The sequence below is a fragment of the Eschrichtius robustus genome, chromosome 4 (assembly GCF_028021215.1).
Source record: "Eschrichtius robustus isolate mEscRob2 chromosome 4, mEscRob2.pri, whole genome shotgun sequence".
Taxonomy (NCBI): Eukaryota; Metazoa; Chordata; class Mammalia; order Artiodactyla; family Eschrichtiidae; genus Eschrichtius; species Eschrichtius robustus.
The window spans coordinates 112,971,275-112,992,212 of record NC_090827.1 but is presented as its reverse complement, the minus strand read 5'-3'; positions in this window follow the sequence as shown (position 1 = coordinate 112,992,212).

Below are 20,938 nucleotides of genomic sequence, written 5' to 3'. Positions count from 1 at the left end.
TTGTTGGAATTAACTGAGAAAGGTGTTGCTAGGTGGCATTTAATTAAAAACGCTATATCAGCCTCATGGTTGTTAACTCTTTTGTAAGTTAGCTTCCCTTCTATGTCAGGTTAAATATAGCTCTCCTTTGCGTTGAGAGCACAGACTGATCCATTTCATGTACAAATTATATGCAGCTAACTTTAAGTGTGCTGAGCTATGCTATTACTGAGTTATCTCAAGTTTAAGGCCTGTTGTGCAGCCTTGCTGAAGTTGCACAGACAATTTAGGGGTAACTTCAATCGCTGATGAGTTCAGTTCCTTCTTTCTTTTTCAGCAGTTTTCTCTTACACACTTAGCCATCCAATCATTCCAACTACAAAATCCAAACCCAGATTTTCTGGTTGCTTGACATTTTCTAGAGCTCTCCCACTGGCGTTTTCTCTGGTTCCTGACAAAATCTGTAGAGTTAGTATCACTGTTTCTCTTTTAGAGAGGATGGTACCAAGGCTGAAAGAATTTTAGATACTTACCTGGGGACACACAGTGAATGTGTAGCCCACTCTGATGAGAATGCAAGAATTTGAGGATTTCCCTTCTGCAGGACACTGGGTCTTGATAATAAAGATGCAGACAAGTCGGCCCAATAGCAGTCAAAACCTTGTATATATGATGGTGTGAAGCAATTCAGATGCTTCGCTATCGTGCTCTTGTTATTTCAGAGCCAACTTTCTTAATGCCTCCCTATTAATCATCTCATACTGACCAAGGGTCAAATAAAGCCCACTCTCCTCAACATGACTTTTACTATCTGGCCATTGCCTATTTCGGCAATCTTATCCTCCATCCTTTCCCTGTAAGCATCGTACCTTTCATCACAAGGGATGACTTGTAATTCCAAACCACAGCTGTGTTCTCTCCTGCCCCTGAAAGCGTTATTCCTCTGACTGCCCTGCTATCTCTGCTCCCTATACCTGGTGAAAATCAATGTTTTTGGTTATTTGGGTCATATGTCAACTAACTAAATACACACTTTTGATTCTCTCTCTGTCCAGGTACAGCACTAGGAACTCAGGGTCTAGATATGGTGACCAGTTGAACTGGTTTGCAAGGGACTGAGGAGTTTCCTAGATTTTGAGACTTTAAGTGCTAAAAATGGGATGCTCCTGGGCAAATAGTTGTTCAACCAAGATCTAGAGGAACTTATTGACTTCAGTGGTGCCCTCTCATCCCTGGGCATTTAGATATAGGTATTGCCTTCTCTAGGTTCCTTGGTTTTATCTCTACATTTATCGCATTGCTCTAATTTTTTCTTTATAAAACGTCCATCTCCTAAAAAGACGATGAAACCTTGTTGGGGAGGGCAGAGGGTGTGGACCTTGTTTTACTCATCCTGAATCCCGGCTCTCAGCCTGGCACATGGTGAGTATTCTTTAAACGCTTGGCAAATGATTTTTCAGAAGAGAACTTACATTCCCCCAAGGACTCAGGAATTGAATAAGTGGGTGTTTGAGAAAGACAGGAGCATTCTGTGCCTTGAGAATATTGAAGGGCCATTTCCTGAACCCTGGTATGCTCTATTCTCTAGGGTCCTTTAAACTTCTTTAGAAAAGCAAGTTGGGACAGAATCACTTCAGACAGTTATACAAAATAGATATGCCTGAAAGGGACATAAAGAGGAAAGACTGTCAAGAGAAGAATTAGAAGGAGAAATAAGAATAGTGTGTGTATGGGACCATAGAAGAATGAATGGTATAATTAATGTGGTTTTTTTTTTAATTCAAAATGCATGACTATTACATCAAAGATACATCTTGAGTGGTTATCAAGAAACAAATGGCTAAATATAACTGCCAAAAATCGGCACCCTGCTCAGAAGATATTACAGGCAATTTTCAACAAACAGTCAAGATTTGGAAGAGTTAATTCCAAACTTACACAAACTGCTCCAGAGAACTGGCAAATAGGTAATCCACCTGAATTTGCTTTATAAGGCTGAGATAATCTTGGTGTCAAACTGGACAAAGGCAGATGATAAAAATTATATGGCAATCTCATTTATGGATGTAGAGGTAGAATTTAAAAAAAAAATTAACAAATTGATTTCAGCAATATATGAGCAAAGTCAATACTGCTTGGGTATATTCCAGGAATGCTGGCATGGCTTAATATTAGAAAATATTTAAAGTAATTCACCTCATTAACTCATTAAAGGAGATGAACCATAAAATCACTTCAATAGATTCAAGAAAAATGTTTGCTAAATTAATTTTTTTTAAACTAATAGAAAACATAAAACCCTGAGAAAAAAATATATGTAGGTAAGCATTTTAATAAACCTGAATTTCAGAAGGGTGATATTTTATACATGACACAGAAACACAGATTATAATATAATGAATTCTATTTCAGAGACACCATAAAAATTAACTAGAATATATTTGCAATACATATAGCAAACAAAAGACTAGGATTCACAATATATAAAAACTCTGAGCCATACCTCTGTCTTAGCACTAACATGTGAATGTAAATACTTACGTATTCCCCTCAACTTTAAGAAATAGAACTTGACATGAATTGGGTCTAGATCATTTTTGCATTCCCAGAACCTAGCACAGTACCTGACAAATATTGGTACACAGCCAATGCTTACTGAATGAATAGAAATATTAACTCTGTAGAACAAACCTATTAATCCCCAGCATGTGTGGTCCATCATGTACAAGATACTGTGCTGAATCCTCTTCAGTGATTTAGAAATAGTCAGCCATTCACATCACTTGAGCATTTAGGTTGATATAATACAGTTAGTTCAGTCTGCTTTAACAGAATACCATAGCCTGAGTATCTTAAACAATAAACATTTATTTCTCAAAAGCACCAGAAGCTAGAAAGTCCAAGATCAAGGTATGTGCAGATCCAGTGTCCAGGGAGGGTCGTCCTTCCGTTCTGCTAATGGCAGTCTTCTAGCTGTACCCTCACATGGCCAAATGCAGAGAGAGGGGAAGAAAGTTCTCAGGTGTCTCTTCTCATAAGGACACTATTCCCATTCATGAGGACTCCACTCTCATGACCTAATTGCCTCCCAAAGGTCCCAACTCTTAAAAGACTATCTGGCTCAGAGTTAGGGTTTCAACACATGGATTTGAGGGGGTGCACAAACATGCAATCTATAACACAAAGCAACTAGAGGTACTTTAAGCAGAAAAAGAAGTATTTACTAAAAAGATAGATAGGGAGAGATTCATAAATTTCCAGGAAGTCTGGAGAATCAAACTCAGAAAATGACAGAAATGAGGAGAGACTTATTAGCCAGAACCACAGTGCAAACAGAAGAATAGAACTAGTCTAGGGAGAACCTGAATGCAGTATCCCTTGCTGCCCACATTACATGCAAGACCCTCACCACTGTGTGGGCTCCTCCTAGTAATTTGACATTCCTGCTAAGCCTGATGCCCATCAGAAAATAAAATTCTTTACTCCCATCAGTAACCCCACATACACATTTCTGGGCTGATGAGTGACTCTACAGACCTTAACCCCCATTTCCCTGGGAGCTAAGAGAATTAAATCTGCACCCCTATTAACCTGTGGTGACAGACAGGGGTTATGTAAACATGAGTAAAGGATTTAAGTTCTGGGCAACCAAAAAAAATGTTAGATGTCCACTACATAGTCCTTCATACTTTGACCATTGAAACCTTATTTGCCTTCTAGGTCTAAGGTTGTACTTAGTTCAGAGAAGAGAAACAGTTTCTCGGATTCCTCTTAAGAATCCAACCTCAGCAACAGCTTGCTTTTAGCCCAGAGGCTCTCAACATGGGTGGTAATTCTTCCCTAGGAAGTATTTGGAAATATGTGAATGAATTTTTATAAATTCATTGTGAGACTTTAGTAGAATTTCACATCGGGAGAAAGAAGTAAAACAACATGGGTTGGTGGGAATGTAAATTGATACAGCCACTATGGAGAACAGTATGGAGGTTCCTTAAAAAACTAAAAATAGAACTACCATACGACCCAGCAATCCCACTACTGGGCATATACCCTGAGAAAACCATAATTCAAAAAGAGTCATGTACCAAAATGTTCATTGCAGCTCTATTTACAATAGCCAGGACTATTGCTATGGAAGCAACCTAAGTGTCCATCATCAGATGAATGGATAAAGAAGATGTAGCACATATATACAATGGAATATTACTCAGCCATAACAAGAAACGAAATGGAGTTATTTGTAGTGAGGTGGATGGAGTTAGAGTCTGTCATACAGAGTGAAGTAAGTCAGAAAGAGAAAAACAAATACAGTATGCTAACACATATATATGGAATCTAAGGGAAAAAAAAGGTCATGAAGAACCTAGTGGCAAGACAGGAATAAAGACACAGACCTACTAGAGAATGGACTTGAGGATATGGGGAGGGGGAAGGGTAAGATGTGACAAAGTGAGAGAGTGGCATGGACATATATACACTACCAAATGTAAAATAGATAGCCAGTGGGAAGAAACCACATAGCACAGGGAGATCAGCTCGGTGCTTTGTGACCATCTAGAGGGGTGGGATAGGGAGGGTGGGAGGGAGGGAGATGCAAGAGGGAAGAGATATGGGAACATATGTATATGTATAACTGATTCACTTTGTTATAAAGCAGAAACTAACACACCATTGTAAAGCAGTTATAGTCCAATAAAGATGTTAAAAAAAAAAAAAAAAAAAAGAGGGGGCCAGGGGAACTGACGGGAAAGGGAGCTCAAGTGAGCTTTCTTGTTCTATTATCTTATTACAATCGTCAAAACTTATCAAACCAAATACCTAAGAATTGTGTATTTTGTTGTATATGAATTAAGCTTCAGTAAAAATATAAAATGAGACTAACCAAAACACCCATAAAAATAAAAATTAATTTAAAAAAACAAAAAAAAAAACCAACAACATGGGGAATTCCCTGGCAGTCCTGTGGTTAAGATTCCACGCTTCCACTGCAGGGGGCGAGGTTTCGATTCCTGGCTGAGGAACTAGGATCCTACATGCTGCACAGCACGGCCAAAAAAACAAACAAACAAAAACAAAACAAAACAAAAAAACCCAAACAACCTGCAGTGCACAGAACACTCCGTGTAGCAAAGAATGATCCCGCTTCCTGTGCCCATACAGTCCTGAGGAATGTTGGACCTCACCACCTGGGTGGGGGGGCAGCTGTCACTGCATGGCCAGTGCCACACTCCACATGTGGGCCCAGGGCCAAGCTAACTGGGGCTTTGGGGGATTTCAGAAGCAAACTTCATTATCTGCATCAGGCAAGAAGAAGGGAGAATAGATTGTTCTGAAAATATTCCCACAACAGAGTCAAATGTTGACTTGGAATCTGGTCTATTGCACTTAAATTTTTCCTGAATTAAGGGGAACCTCTGAGAGTAGTTCAGGCCTCAGGCTATAGACCTACGAAGCCACTAGACTCCCCACTGCTTAACCTACCCCCAGGTGTTGGAGGAAATTTCATCCTCATATGAACTCACTAGCATCTTCATTTCCTTTGCTTTTTAACGCCATCCATGCATGCGTGTGTGTATGTGTGTGTGTGTGTTAACACGACAGTCTCTAGGTATTATGTAGCTAGAAGATTTTATTCAAAACAGTTCTTTCACATGCTGGGTTGATGTGTACTTTGTAGCACTAACGGTGGTTGTGTTTACAATTGTGGCCAATTTTGGGGACCATATTATTTACTCTGAATAAAAATAAATAAATAAATAAATAAATAAATATATATATATATGTTATAGTCATATATGTATATAAATATATATATAAACACTCCTAATATATTAGCATCCTTAATCTTAGCATTTAAGGTTTTTCACAATATTATTTATAGAATTGTAAAATAACTAGAATTCTTAGTTATAACTTCCAGCACTTTTCCCTATAGAAGTAATAAAAAAGTAGTAACAATAATCACTAATGTTTGCATAGTGCTTGATGATTTATGAAACATTTTCAAGTCTTACACACCAATGAAGTCGGTATTAGTAATCATGCAGCTGCAATTCATAGGATCAAGTCATGTGAACAGAGCAATGCATCTTACACAAGTTAGAGCCAAAATATGAGGCCAGGTCTTGTGTCTTTTAAACCTGTGCTCATCACTGCTTACCAATTGCTTCCACTGAAACTTGTTTTGAAAACGCAGACCTCATTCCTAAAAAGAAAGTCCAATTTCTCCTTCTTCTTCAAGGGACAGAAGCCTCAAAAATGTTTATTCTTTACTCATTGAGTATCTTTAAACTTGAGGAAGAGAAAACACAATAAAAGCAACAACACAATTAGATTAAAAATTATTTCTTTTCTTCCTGTTTACACACATATACTAGTTGCAGGAAAGGCATTCAAGGTGAAATTAGACCATTTAACTTAGAAGAACACGGATAACAAATACAAAACCATTGAACAGTAGCGCTGGAAATGTTAATGTGTGTAGTAAGCCTTCTCTGCTGTTTGATGATTTCCTGAGCTGGTGGCAATTTGAACAGCACATAGAAGGAGGACAGTGGAAGAATACACAATAGCTATATTGACCTAAGTTTCAACAAAAAGGATGTTCAGACTACTCAAAGAAAAGACTGTAATAAAGGACATAACATTAAGATATTCTGATGAAAGCATTAACACTAGTTGTGACTTTTCTACAATTAAGAGACATGTCTGGAATCTTTTAGTGCTTAGATTCAGCCTAGTCTACATACCAAGGGCCTGATTTCTTAGATGGGTTTAGCATATTGTTAAATACTGACCTTCTTTACAGAATTTTTATGTGTAAAAAGTTAGCGTTAAAATAAAATCAACCATATGATATAACTCATTACTAATCCTGTGTTTGTTGGTGTCAGCATTTAAGTAGGTGTCAACATTTTTTAGATAAAAGCAATTTTTGTACATTTGATCCTAAAAACATGCATGTATATGTATTTTTAGACTATCATTATTATCACTTAAATATAACACTGAGACTGGCAACAGCTAATTGACTTGTTGAATATAACTCAGCAGCTTGTAAGGAGCAGAGCTGTGGTTCAACCCCGCCTCTCTGACTCCACACCACGAGTTCTTCAGAATCATTGGTCCTGCTGTTTTGCAGCATATCAAGATTTCACCACAATACAAGGTAACCCATTCGTGACCTAAGAGTCAGCTTTCCTTTTCACATTAAACATACTTCCAGAAATGTAGAGCCCCTCCCTGTCATATCCTCTGGTAACCTTAGTCATCCTGTCCTGTGCCAACAACTTAAGTCATTCTATTTCTAGTGCTCTACATGGCTGGCTAATAATGCCCCTCTTTGCGGCTAGATAATATTGCTCTTGCTTATTTTCCCAAAGTCTCTGAGTGTCATCTCTGGTCTTTTCAAGTTTGGAGAAAAGAAAATAAAACAAGCTAAGCCAGAATTTTGTTCTAAGTATGACATAAAATTCAATTCTCAGTTCCTTAGTGTGTGGGAATTGTGAAATAATTCTTATTTTTAAAAATTTTCCTATCTTTTAAAATAAAGATTTTGGTCCAAACAAATATTTCTGGGGAATATAGTGGGGAGGTATTCAGCCATATAAATCTTTTCCAAATTTGTGGAGAAAGCTAGGTTAATTCTTAGAATTTTCTCAGTTATGAGATCTTCTTCCCTTCTTTATAATAAGGTTAGCACCTGTGAAGTATCAACAAAAGACAAACTGAATGCACGTAGAGTAAGTAAGCAAGCATTAACAGCAACAAAAACCAAAATGCTAAAAGCTTTGTTGAAAAGATGACCTCCAACTACCTTCTCCCTAGATCCTATTAAAACAGTATGCCTTTCATGTTGCATTCATGTTATCATTATCACATTTTCTAATAGTAAATACTTTATTTTACATGGTAAATTTAAATATATGGTATAATCATTATGTCACAGAATTCCATAAAGAGACCCTGATATCTAAGAGCATTATAAATGAGTTTGCGATCCACTGAACTAGATATCAAAGATCTCCCATGGTAGTAGTGGTTTATAGTATGCAATGTGCTTTTGGAAATCAAACCTGTCCTAGCAATCAGATATGATAATCCCCATATGCACAAATTGAAAAAGTTAAAAATAAAGACATCAAGATTTTCAGCATGACCAAACTCTAGAGAAGGGGAAGTGGCCCCTCAAGAATATTTGCACTTTATTTTTGCAAATGGTGGGGCTCCAAAGCATCTACATGTTGATGGGCAGATAGTAAACACATAAAACTATGCACACTGAAACTACTATTGAGTTACCGAGTCTAAATGCTGTGCCACACACTGTGCAATTCACAGCACTAGTTTCAAATACCTTCTGTTCTCTAGTGTAGTGTGTGAAAGTGCGGCAAACATTCAGTTACAGTACACAGAGTTAAGTCCTGCAATATTAGTACCTGTTAGACCGTCCTGTGAGAGTATGGGAGAGAAAATGATGGGGAATTATTAAGCTCGAAAGCTTTAAAGGAAGTGTAGGAGACAAAGGAGTCAAGGAAGATGGAAGGGTGGGGGCTGGAAGCAGAGAAATAAGATAAAGGGTATTGTAATAACTAAGATATGATAAGTGTCTGAACAGAATCAGTGGAAGTGGGCTTGAAAATGCAGGACCTGATGTGAATGAGTTTTAGATGATAAAAGTAACATTTTCTGCCAGAAAAATATGGCACAATTAATGAACAAGTGTACTTTGGTGCAACTTCCAGAGTAAGAAAGAGGTACTTAAAAGAGGTAGGAGTTTGTGGGAAAGGAAATCTGGTTTGAGACAATGGATTTTGAGGGGCTTGAGGGACACACAAGTAGAGATAACTAATCAGCAATGACTCTCTAGTAACAGACCACCAATGGGAGGACTTTAGGACCCATCCCTCCACTTGTCCTTGTCTTCCACTCTCTTTCCAAGTTAGGACTTTCTTGTATGAACCATTTTACTGAAATGATATAAATTCTCCCTCTCTCACCGCAGACTGTAGTTTGAAGCTCAGAAATTAAGCATGATGCAAAGTTAGAAGCTTAAGAAATGTGGCTGATTGGGATTGACATATACACACTAATATGTATAAAACAGGTAACTAATAAGAACCTGCTGTATAAAAGAATAAATAAATAAAATTTAAAAAAAATGTGGCTGAGACCATGTATCTAGTTTGCTGGGAACCATTCTGGTTTAAATATTGCCCTAAGGTAATCATTAACAGCACCCTCTTTCTCTTTCAAAAATGTCCTGGGCTAGTCATCTGTGCCATTATCATCATCAACATCATCATCATCACCACCACCATCATCATCATCATCTTGGTGATACTGATAATTTTTACTTTACATAGTCTCTAATCATTTAAAAGCATGTTCATATGCTTTGTCTGTTTTAACCCTTACAATAATCCTGTGGGCAGGTGGGGGCAATATTTGTCCCATTTTCAAAGAAACTGGGGTTTCAATCAGATGGATCTTCGGTACAGAAGCAGAGCTTGAATCCATGTTTTTGTGAGCACGACTGTGAGTTTTCCCACTATACCATACTGCTTTCTTAACTTCTTGATAATATCATGACTTTTTGACTTTATGATCTGGTGGGGTGAAAAATCTGAAAACCCCAAACTCATGGGGGATTATGTGGTAATACAGCACAAATATTAACAGGGATATTTTAAAAGACCCCCCCCCACTTGGTTCACAAATTCACATATCTATGCGCAGATGTTTCCTCTTGCTAACCATGCCCTCTTCCTCCTTATCAGCCTGAAGGCTGAAGTCAGCAACTATTCTTCACTCCTTCTGCCTGGGCAGGGCAATAGGAAATTCTTTTTCAGAATCCTCAAAGAGGCATCATATATAAAAGGAAATCCTATGAGAGGAAACAAATTTTTGAACAAAGAACCAAAACTTTTAATACTTGACACTGAAAGATATTACACACACATATATGTTTCTTTCCTAGTTCGCAGAACGTAACTACTAATCTTCCCTCATTTAATTTTCACTTCATAAGTTAAGGGTACCGACAGGTAGGAGGGAACCTTCTTCTCTCAGCAGCTCTTCAGATTTTGAACTGCAAACTTTCCCCATTTAGTACCCATTTTCTCTATGATGAAATTATGTTCCCCAATGTGTGTGAAATGGTACCTTTTAAGAAGTGCATCTTGCTTGCCCTGGAGAAGTCTTTGGGTTTTATCGCATATCAAACTGTGAAAATCTGAGGTCAATCTCTATCTTTAAAAGACCAAAAGCTATTTGACCTTGAAGATGACATTTCTTCTCACTGAGTCTCAGTTTCCTTATCCAGAGCTCTGCAATCTTATTTTGTTGGGCTCTGCTGGCCATTTCTTCCCTTTTGCATCTACTCAACTCAGCCAGTGTATGAACTCAAAAACAGCAATAGACCAGACATAAGTGTATGAGGGTCGTTGTGTTCTAATAAAACTTTATTTACAAAAACAGGTGGCAGGCTGAATTTGGTCAGTAAACCATAGTTCGCTAACTCTCTTATGGGGAAAATATCTACTTCACAAGGTTTTTGTAAGAATTTCATTGCCTAAAATATGGGATGCTCTTGATAGAGGGTCTGATGTTATTAAATATGAGAGCTAATTCCTCCTTCTTTCCAACTCACAGCAGTTCTCTTTGAGTGAGACAGCAGGGGGCCCTTACAAAATGGAACGCCGTTGGCTGATATTTCCTATCTGTAGCAAGTCTTTTTTGTTGTTTCCTTCTAATGTTAATATTTTGGGAGAAAAAAAATAGGGAGCTGAAGATACAGAGTTACTAATCCAACAAACTTAAGAACAAATTTGAGCTCTATTCGGTGTCATTTCCCCCCACATTTATTCTTTTAAAAATGTTACTTAAGAACAGCTTTTTTAGTGAAATTTACAGCAGACATATAAAGAAGCTTGCGGTTTGGGCCAAAGGTCCAACTAACAGCTGTGCATCTTTGTTCAAGTAACAGTAATAATGAAGAATCAGCCTCACAGGCATTTATTAGTTTAAACTTGACCTCTTGTCCCTGCATTTCATGTCCTCCCTTGCTCGCCTCAGAGAGAAGTCACTAGACCTGCCCCTTCGTTTCTCTGAATGGGTGTAGTGTTCTTTAGAGCTTGTCCCCTTGACCTCAGGTTCACAATTACTTTTTTAGTGTTCTTACATATCTCATTTGAGTGTGTGTGTTTTTTTCCCCCAAGTACCTTTAGTGTATTAATGCAAAAGACAAATTAATACACTAAAATACAGTAAGTTGAAGTAAAAACACAAGGTTGCAGTCAAATGATTTCAGTTCAAGTTCTGACTGTAACGCTAATTATTTGCCTGAACTTGAAGAGACTGCTTCCCAGAATGAGTCTCAGGTTTCTCATCTGTGAATGGGCATAGAAAATATAAAATGGACACTAGCTATAAAGACACCATGAAATCGCTGGTAATTTATTTCTCAACAATAGCTGTTATTAAAATAAAAATAACAGCTGTAATTTAAATAGCCTCATTGTGGGCCAGGAAGTATACTAAGCATTGTTCATAAATTTACTTATTAATCTTCATAACAAATGTGTGAAGTAATTATTTTTCTGCCCATACTCCAGATGAAAAACAACAAAACCCAGTGATGAGGTGATATGCCCAAGTCTCATATTTAGTGGATAAGCTGGGGTTGAAACAGTGTAATATTGGACTCCAAAGTTCTTCCTCTTAAGCAAAATAGAACTTGAAGTGACAAAAAAGTTTACTTCTTTATCAAAAGAGAGAAGACCTACCCATTCTGCGTTAGCCTTACACAATATTTTAGTTTAAATTAAAAAATAACACTATAAAACAGGTTTCTTTTTTAAAATATTTTATTCTAAAAAATAAATAAGCACATATACAGATAATTTACCAAGGGGTATTTTCAAAGATCACCAGGATATGATCTGGACCATAATTTCTAAATGCAACTTTATCAAAAATGGTTATATTAAATAGAAAAAAATATAAGTAAGAATACAACAATTTTGAATAATGAAATCGAAGGGTTAAAATGAATATTGGTAGAGAAAGAGAGAGAAAGAAAGAAAAACTTACACAATAAAAAAAATTGATCTTTAAGAATATTTATAAATTTCAATCACAAGTTATACTATAAAACAAGCCTCTTTTCTTCTTTATTGAAGTATAGTTGACTTACAACATTGTATAAGTTTTAGGTGTATAACACAGGGATTCGATATTTTTATACATTACAAAATGATCACCATGATAACTCTAGTTACCATCTGTCACCGTACAAAGCTATTACAGTATTATTGACTGTATTCCCTATGCTGCATGGACAATCCCAGTGACTTATTTATTTTATAACTGGAAGTTTGTACATCTTAATTTCCCTTACCCATTTTACTGATACCTGTGTTCCCATCTTACCTAGTTATCTCCAGTTTGTTCTCTATATATGAGTCTCATACTGTTTCATTTTTATGGTTCCTTTGCTTTGTTTTTTGTTTTGCTTCTACATGTAAGTGAAATCACATGGTATTTATTTTACTCCCACTGACTTACTTCACCTAGCATAATACCCTCTAGGTCCATCCATGGTGTTGCAAATGGCAAGTTTTTATTCTTTTTTATTGCCATTTTAGGTATAAAGTGTTTTGGTGAGGACATCTTTGGATTCATCTTGTTTGGGACTCTCTTTACTTCTTGGACATAGATGTCTGTTTTCTTTCCCAGGTTAGGGAATTTCCAGGTATTATTTCTTCAAATGAATTTTCTGCCCCTTTCTTTCTCTCCTCTCCTTCTGGGACCTTTATAATGCAAATATCAGTATTTGATGTTGTCCTGGATGCCTCTTAAACTATCTTTTAATTTTTTTTTTCTTTTTTTTGTTCAGCTTGCATGATTTCTACTACTCTCTCTTCCAGTTCACCTATCTGTTCCTCTGTACATCTAATCTACTGTTGATTCCTTCTAATGTATTTTTAAATTTCAGTTATTATATTCTTCAGCTCTGTTTTGTCCTTCTGTATATCTTCTAACTCTTTGTTAATATTCTTACTGTGTTCTTTTCCTAAGTTTGTTGAGCATCTTTATGATCCTTACCTTGAACTTTCTATTGTATAGATTGCTTATCTCCACTTAGTTCTTCTTTTGGGGTTTTGCCTTGTTCCTTGTTCTGGAACATATTCCTCTGTCTCCTCTTTTTGCCTAACTCTCTGTACTTATTTCTAGGTATTAGGTAGGTTAGTTACATTTTCCAAACTTGGAGAACTGGCCTTATGTACAAGATGTCCTACGGGGTCTGGCAGCACACTCCCCTCTAGTCACCAGAGCTGTATGTTTAAGGGTGTCCCCTAAGTGGGCTGCATGGGCCCTTCTGTTGTGGCAGGTCTGATTTTTGTGGGTGCACAGGTAGGCGGGGCTTGGCCCCTGGCCTGGTTGGCTCCCAGGCTTTGCCTTGTGCTTGGTTGCTAGGTCTCTGGTCGACAGGGTGACTGGCAGTGGGAGCCAGTGGGGCCTGGGGCTGGGACTGGCCCACTAGTGGATAGATCTGGGTTCCAGGGCAGCTGGCTCCATGGTCCCAAGACTGGTCGTGGCTGCTGGGCATATAAGCCTCCAGTACTAATAGCCTAGAGGAGGATTCCAAAATGCTACTTGCCAGCTCCAGTGTCCTCATGGTAGAATAAGCTCCCCAAATGGCTGCCACCAATGTCTATGTTCCTGGGGGAGTTGCAGTTGCCAACTACCTCTCCAGGAGGCTCTTCAAGATCTGCGAGTTGGTTTGACCCAAGCTTATTTCAAATTACTGCCTCTGCACTGGGAATCTAAGAGTCTGAGATTTTGCATGTGCCCTTTTTTTTTGTATTCTTCACTTGACTCTTCGTAGAGAACTCATAAAAAACTTAGGAGTTGAACTGAAATATAGAAGGAAATTGAAATTGGCATAAAGCTAAATGAATATACATTAGCCTTTAAGATGTTGTTATTAGCAATGAGCCTTTCTGACTCTTCAATTGCTTAATGAGATGTACTTACTGTTGCTGCAGCAAGGGGCCCAGGGTCCTGAGTTACAGGGAAAACCAGCTAAGGACATAAGAAATCAGACCTTTGAATTACTGTTATACTTTTTAAAGAAGGGCAGAGTTCAATGCTGCATTCTTTTGCTTTGCCTGATCATCTAAAATCCTTCTTCTGTGAGTTCAGGCACCTTATAAACTTTGTCCTGTAATGATCGTATTATCACCCAAATAGGGTTGCCTCTTCACTCTCAGGACAAAGATCTGAATGTTTGAAGACACATTACAAAATAAGGATTTGGGCCAGTCTAAGAATCCTGTTACATTTCCAAAAAGGTATAATTTATTGCCTTTTTAGCTTTGAAGCACTGGACGGAAAGTATTTGCCCCCCCCCCATTTTTATCTCTTTGAGATATAAGTAAATAAAGAGGTTTATATAAACAAAAAGGACACTAAAAATTGGAGGGTAAAAAAAGAGCATCGGGAGAGGCCACATGATACACTGAGTGTGCAATGAACTAAGTTTGGGCAGTTGCTGGTTTGAGGCTCAGTTGTGTTGCCAAGGTCTTAATTTAGCCACAGATAAACTAGCACATTAAGAAGGAGGGAAAGAACCTACAAGCAAGGCCCTGGTTAGAACCCCAGACTAGTATACCCTCCTGTCACTCTAAAAGCATCTCAGGGTTCCTTAGGCACACTTAAACACTGGGGTTTTCTCTATCCTGGTTGGTGATTTGTAAGGGCTTTGGAATTAAACTGAGCAGAAACAGAGAGAGAACTACCAAAAAGGGACCATGCCAACCAGTGAATTAGGTATCACCCTGAAAGGCAGCTGTTCTGAAACTTTATGTCAAGAAGAGGCACTTCTGAAGGCAGCAAAACTGAGTAAACTTATGAAGGTCACCAGCTACAGTATAGTAAGAACTCTTTCCAAAATGGGATGTGGGATGTGTTGGCTTTGTCTAGTTCCAGAATCTGTCCAGAAGAAATAAGGTGTAAGTAAGCATATTCTAAAAGTACACATATTCCAAGATTTGTAATATCCCTTTAACTTGAAATAAAATTCCTAGTTGTTCTTGCTATCTTGAAGGGCAGATTCATAGTTAACTATTCTGGCACCTGATTTATTATGCGTTGTTTCTCATACTAAGGAGAAGCTCAGTGTGTCTGAGAAACAAGGTCCACTTAATGAATTTGTTCAGAAACAAAAATATAATTACGATTTGTCTGGCATCGCTTATCTACATTATGTTAACATACATAACAAACATATGCAAGTTGTAGGTAATATTGTATGTGGTTACTGTATGTGTATAAAATAACAATACTTCAAATGTGTTTTTTCTCTTGAAAGCGGTGTCCACATTTTACTCTTTGTATTGTGAAGAGCTTAGAATTTTGTCTGCTATGTATTAGCAGCTCAAAAATGTCATTCTCTTCTATTTCCACCTCTCCTAAAGACTACAAAACTGATTTCCAAATAAGCACCATAGATTCAAAGAAGGAAAATATTAGCTTAATAGCAGAAAAGTAATCTGAGCACAGCACTTGACACAATAGAATATCAGGGATAATTATTTTCTCTACCGCTTTAGGCTTGTTCCTGGCAACTATATTGTCTGAGAATCTTTGGAATTCTTAATTTCAATTCCTTAACTTTTCGAGTCCTCAATTCAGCAATATTCATTTCAATTTTTGATAACATGTAAAAATACTTTTGATTTCTGGTCCTGTCTAAATACTTTTTATTGTGATGGTGTCATCTGAAAACTATGCTGTAAGTGTTTAACACCTTCATGCATCACAGCATGCATTGATGCACACAAATTCTGAGTAATTAAGAAGGTAATTGTGCTGTTAGACTTGTTTTACACAAGACACATCACAACTCAATATGTTAAATCTGAAATAATCTCCCGTTGTCTTAGAGGATGAATAATATTCAAATACATATAAGCAGATCTGCAAGGGGAAATGTGGTTACAAAAATGCCTATTTTAGAACAGAGATCCTGTTTGTGCAGTTGCTGTAGACTCTCTGAAATGAATCCGTATTGTGAAAAGAGATTGACAGTTTTTGTTGATAATGTCCATGGGAAAATTTGGCATCTGCATATTTTTCTAGTTAAAGAAGTAATCCTAGAGCACTAATTTACTCTAATGATACATCACTTGGCGTCACAAAAACAGACAACTGAGCTAAGGTCCATTTCCTATTTATGGGATGTAATATACAGCATTCAGTTGAAGTGTTCACTGAAGTTTAAAAAAATAATTCAAACAAATGGGAAGTGAAGACACTGGCACAAGGGCTGTTGCTCTAAATAGCAATTTATATTAAATTACAAATGATATCTACATACAGTTTCTGTCAACATTCAGAAAAACACTTTGTATTCTATTATTGCCTAAACCAAACCCTTTTGCAATTATGTGTTTATAAATCTTTCTCTCCTACTAGAAAGATACTGAGGACAGCAAACATCACATTTGTTTCTGTATCCCTAGAATCTAGTCCAATGGCTCTTAAGCATTATGTGAATAATGTATATACGTTGAATTAATGAGATAGCTTTCTCTTTCCTAAAGTTTGGCATAACCTCATTTTCCTCAAATACTGATTCTATTCTATATTTTTTCCCCTGCAGATTTCAAATCACTTCAACTCATTAACCACAAAAATAGCATTTGATCATATAGTATGCAGTTTGTTAGCTGTTTTATTAGTTATTCAATTGATTAGTTAATTCATTAATATATTAATTCATGTAATAATCAGATATTTCAGGGTTTTTATGTTTTAAGGACAGGCAAAGCACCTGGAAAATAATTTTTAATATCCAAAGGTTTCTAGTCTAGTGCTAAGGACACACACTAGTTGCGTAAATTTGGTCAAGTTACTTAAGATCCCTTTGCTCCAGTTTTCACTATTATTAAATGGAAATGCAGCAAATGCAGCAGCATACTGTATTTGTAGTAAAGATTAAATGAGTTATATAGGTAAGGTGTAGCCATAGATTAAGTACTGTAGAACTGTTTGTCGTTGTTATTATATTAGCTGATCGACAAATTCATACAAACCTTCATGAGATCACATACTTTATGACTGAAGAGAAAGAATTTTAACGATAGTAATCTAAGAAAGATTTTCTCTATTTTCCAAAGTCCATAAAGGGGATTTTTTTAAATAATCATAAAATAATTTAATTGTATAAAGTATGGTGATATATTTAAACACAATTATGAAGAATGAATGAATTGATTAATCAAGTTACCTGTCCTGCTTAAATACAGTAAGTTGTGAACATACTGAACTGTTTTATTCTAAAACATTTGGCCATTATTCTTTAGACTTTTCGAGGTGGAAAAAAATGGTCAGACCAGCCTCATTTGGGCAGGTTTTTCTTAAATATGCTTACCTGAATTTCAGAACTCATAGTCACAGTGATTTTGATTTTTTTTAATACTTTTAAATTGTTCTTATAAAATAGCAAAGCTAAATGGCAAAGGTTGAGCCATAAAAATAATTTTAGGCCCTTCTCTATTAATTTAGGTATATTTTTCAACTAATTTATTTCCTAACTTAAAAAAAAATCTAACTGTATTAGAGTTGACAAAGTATGGGGCTAGAAAGGAATCTGAAAGCCTGGCCTCATGTCCTAGGTCTGTGACTCCCTTACTGTGTTCACCCTGAGCAAGCAAGACTTCTCTGAACCTTCGTGTCCTCATTTGAAAATGTGATGGGCAGAAAAAATAGAAAATGTGAGTAGAGTGCCTCACACATTGTTTGGTACAGTAGATGCACTATGAAGGTTATTTCCATCACCCCCAAGCCTTCTCCTCCTTGGAACTATGATTTATCTACTCAAAACAGAACAATGAGTTTTCATTGCTTTTATTGGAAATCCTAGCATTTCTTTTTCCATAGAAGCTTAATAATTGGTGTCATTGGCAGCCACTTTCTTAAAAATTTATATTTAAAAATCATGCAAGATCCTTAGAAACATCTAATTCCATGTTCCTTCTAGTACTTTAATCATCATTACGAGAGCCCTGCAATCTGATTGTACACACTTTTTTTGAACATCTCTGTTTTCCAGGAACTGTCTCCTTCCATAGAAAGGGTTGCATTTTAAGTCTATTCATCTCTGCTAAGATCTGAAATTTCCCTCCCCTAGTTTCTCTTCATTAACTCCATCCTGACTCCTCGGGTACCCATATAACAAGTCTGATCTGTCTTTGGATGCCAGCCCTTAGCTGTTATCATCCAGTTGGCCTGCTGCCCTCTTTCACCTTTTCTTCTCTCAGAGGAAGCCTATTACTTGCTGAGATTTGAAACAAGTTATTTACTATCTTTGGACACTCGGTTTATTCAGCTAAAAAGTATGTATAATAATATCTGCTTTTCTTGGTTGTGAGGAATAAATAAAGTGATATATACCATTCAACAAATATTAGCACCTTTGTGTGCCAGGCATTAGTCTAGCAACTAGGGATTTAAAGGTGAACAGAATGTACAGATTTTCTGCTCTCATGAGCTCACTTTCTTGTGGGGATGCAGAAAGTATACAACCTATAGTGTAGTATAGAAAATAAATAAAATATTAGGTCAGTAGGTAGGGCTAAGTACTAATAAGAAAAATAGAGTAATAAGCTATTTGAAACATTGGAACATGGGGTATTAAATTTTAGATAGGGTATGCAGGGAAGAATTATTAGCAATGTAATATTTGAATATGCCCAGAGGACTTTGGGAAGGAGGTAGATGGATCTGGGGAGAAAGACCATTTCATGTGGTTGGAGCAGCGAGCATGGAGACCTTGAAGTAAGATATTGATGACCCCCTCTCTCTGACAATAACAATCAGTAAATGTTAATATCTCTTTTTTCTACTGCAATGTTTTGAATTTAACCCAGTTGTCTCCAAACTTTCATTGATCGTGATTAATTATCAAATTAGAACATATATCCCCATTTATTCTTACTGTGTATTTGTTTACTTGTGTATAAATTAAATGCATATTCTATTATACCTATATAATATGTATGATATAATATAAAAGCAAAGGGAAGAGGGGAGGGACAATATAGGGGTAGGGTAATAGGAGGTACAAACTATTAGGTATAAAATAAGTTACAAGGATATATTGTACAACTGTGGGGATATAGCCAATATTTTATGATAACTATAAATGGAGTATAACCTTTAAAAATTGTGAATCACTGTATTGTACACCTGTAACTTATACAATATTGTGCAGCAACTATACTTCAATAAGGAATAAAAAATAAAAAAGGAAAGGAAAACAGAAATAATAAGAATGAGAAATACATAAATGAGAATTCTACTATTTTCTTCCAAACTCAGAAATATCTTTTTATATACTCTAAAAGACAAGTTGTAGCCCTCTGGATGTAGTTACAATACTTCATCACCTTTATCTTTTTCTGTCTTTTTATTTTTCAAAACTATCTTTACATACATTTCTTTTTTAAAGTTTTTCAAGATTAATCATCAGAGTCATCAGAAGTGGGGCAACTGAAACTTTACCAGAGACTCCCCAGGGTGAAAATTGATTCTTGATCGTTTACTGTTGTTCCTCTGAAAGATCAAAGAAAACACTATATAAAGAGTGAGTCTTACCTTCAAATCAAAATTTGTGAATTAGACTATTTAATACATAGTCTGCTTATACTTTCTGCTTGTTGAAATACCATGTGCATGAGGGAACTAGGTAAATGTTACAGAAGGGAATTCTTATTTTTTCACTTTACAATCAAATGTAATAAGATTAGATAAAGAGTTGATATTTCTCTAGTGAGATTACTTGATGACAGGTATTTTGACCCCTCATTTTCAGGTAGAGGAACAGAATATGAAGGAGTCAAATTTTGTCCAAGGTCACTTTTGGAATCAGTAATAAAATTCAGATGTGTAGGTTAACGGTCTGTGTTTTAGTCCCCAAAATAGATAGTTTCATAGAGGAGGACACAGACTGCAGAAAGCTGGTAGACTTAAAAAAGCAACTATGAAATAATGACTATCCTGAAAATAAGTGGTTTCTCTCTTTAAAAACTTGCAAACTCTTGTCAGAGAAGAAAACAAGAGACCCGGAGAGGAGAGGAGCCCTTCCAAGCCCCCTCCTGGGAGGATGGGTGTCCTCTGGGGAGCATTTCAATGTGGACACTCCTGTTGTCCATCTCATAACTGAGACACACTGTAAGCTCACTCTTCAACATGTTCTGAACTTATTTTATCAAATTGGGGGTAATTCACCAAAAAAGTGAATTGTGAATTATTTCTGTGTCCTCAAGAATCACATAAAAAGATCAGAACCATCTTTTCTTTTCAAAACTGACAGGAAGAAGCTAACAACATCTGATTGCTCACTTAGTGTCAACCACATTTCATGTATGAATTCCTCTAACCATCGAAACAAACTTGAGAGGAAAATGTTATTGTACACATTTAGAGGTGAGAAAACTAGGGCCAAAAAATTTAGGTACACTGTGCTCACATCCACTTAATGATTTTGTAGTTTCATGCTCAATGACCTGTCTCCTAAACAAAGATACAAATAGTTATACCATGCTTATTTTCTTTATTTATATTTGATGCTTTTTAACATTTTTATTAAGACTCTAATTATTACTAACAATAATTTTATTTTTATTTTATTGAGATATAGTTGATTTACATATTATATTAGTTTCAGGTGTATAACACAATGATTCAAATTTTTTAATAGATTATACTCTACTTATACTTGTTCTAAAGTATTGGCTATATTCCCAGTGCTATACAATGTATCTTTGTAGCTTATTTATTTTAGACACAGTAGTTTGTGTCTCTTAGTCCCCTACCCCTAGGTTACCCCTCTTCCCTTCCTTCTTCCCGCTGGAAACTACTAGTTTGTTCTCTATATCTGTGAGTCTGT